Here is a 2,047-nt window from a genome sequence, read left to right as displayed (position 1 = left end):
AGATATTTGCACCCAACCAATGAACAGAAGGGGTCTGCTGACTCCCGTGTTTGAATTAGGGAGAAGCTGGAAGAAGCAGAGGAGGAGGGCAGCCTTGCAGGAGGTCCAGCAGTCTCTGGACCCCCAAGATCTCTCAGACACTGGATCACCATCCAGCCAGCATACATCAGCTGATATGAGGCCCCCAACACATATACAGCAGAGGACTCTTGGACCTGGGTTTAGTCAGAGAAGATGCACCTAACCCTCAAGAGACTGGAGGCTCCAGGGAGTTTAGAGGTCTGTTGGGGTATGTGGGGTGAGGATGCAATTTCTTTTGTTTGAATTTTGTGAGTGTTTTGTTTGTGTGGTTTCATTTTTTCTTTGTTTTAAGACATACTCCTGTGTAACCCAGACTGGTCTCAAACTACGTAGCTATGAATGACCTTGAACTATGATCCTTCTGTCTCCAACAAGTTCTACATATATTTACCATAATACTCAACTCCCCAACTCGTGTGTATGCAGGTGCATTTGTGTGTGTGTGAGAGAGAGAGTGTGAGAGAGAAAGACAGAGAGAGAGAAAAAGAGAGAAAGAGACAGACAGGCAGACAGAGAGGCAGAGATAGAGACAGAGACACACAGAGAGAGACAGAGACAAAGAGACATAGAGAGTCAGACACAGAGAGAAGAGGGCCTTATGATCTTATGCTGAGAGGCTTTCAAATGACTATGCATCCCAAACTGACCTTGAGTTGGCAGTCCTGCCTCAGCCTCATGGATCCTGGGATTTGAAGCTTGTGACACCACACCCAGCTACATTGTATTAAGGAAGTCAGGGATTCTTCTGCACAGTTCAGTCTGAGAACCCTGCGTCTTCTCGTGGGTGTAATGAGCACAGTCAGGAGCACTGCTCTCGCCTAACCTGGCTGTCTGAAGGGGTCTACAAATCTCAAGTGAATCATTGGGAAGCCAAGCACAACATAACCAGACCAGCTTTATATCGAATGTACTTATGCTTTGATCAAACAACGAATGCCTCTCTGTGATGTGGTGGTATACTAACATTCATGATTGTTTTTATCATTTGGTTGTAGATGAAGAGAAATGTTTGCATAGCTGTAAATAAGATTGGATCTTCTTAGGATTTCTTCCTCTACCCATTCTATAAAGATAATCTAGATGTCATCAAAATAGAAATGTGGATTACTGAGGCTTTTAAAAATCCAAAATGAAGAGGTATTATAAAGGACTTTTGCAAAGGTGAGGAAACTAGGGAGCCCCACTCTAGGAGATGAAAGGAGAGGACACTGCCTGTATTTGCCAGTTCCTCTCAGCAGTGACAGTAGAGACACAAACTGACACACCGAGAGCTTTGTTTTACTGGTCATATGTGGTTCTGGCCAGGGCTCCTTTCCACATCACCCCACAGTCCACTATCTCTACAGGACACTCTTGATTAGAATTCTAACACTTGTCTCAGGGACTCCACATCCTATGTCAGACCCCCACCCCTCAGGAATACTGAAGTGGTTAAATCTTCAGTGTTTAGGGTGTGGAAGGAAGCAGAAAGGACTTGAAGTGAAATGTCAACAGAGCAGGGATAAGTGGTACCTGCTGCATCAGCCTATGGTGTGCCTGTGTAAGCATCCTCTTCTTTACTCTGACTGATCCTGTCCATGCAGGGCATTCCTTCTCCCAAGTCTGAGATCTTTAAGGGGTCTATATCAGCCTAGGTTGAAAACTAAACAGTTCAGAACTGGCTATATCTTCAGAGAATGGAGACTTAGTACAGACTCAGGTACCTCTCAGCCATTTGTTTTTTTATGAGGTTTGTATTATTTGAAGGGAATTAGTATCTAATCCCCTCCAACTATTCGAGTCTCATCTAATTTCCTTTTCAACTTACCATCCACAACCACTGGAAAAATGAATGCCTCTCATTAGTGCTGGACAGGATGGTCCAGATGAGGGATGAGCCAGAGGAGGTAGCTACTGAAGGCTGTCAATAATCCCCTCCTCTTGTCCTGAGCATCTTCAGAGGGTCTGCTTATGGCTTCTCAGGCAA

This window comes from Micromys minutus (assembly GCF_963924665.1).
Source record: "Micromys minutus genome assembly, chromosome: 1".
NCBI lineage: Eukaryota > Metazoa > Chordata > Mammalia > Rodentia > Muridae > Micromys > Micromys minutus.
The sequence above is the reverse complement of the archived record's forward strand: the minus strand, read 5'-3'. Positions refer to the sequence as shown.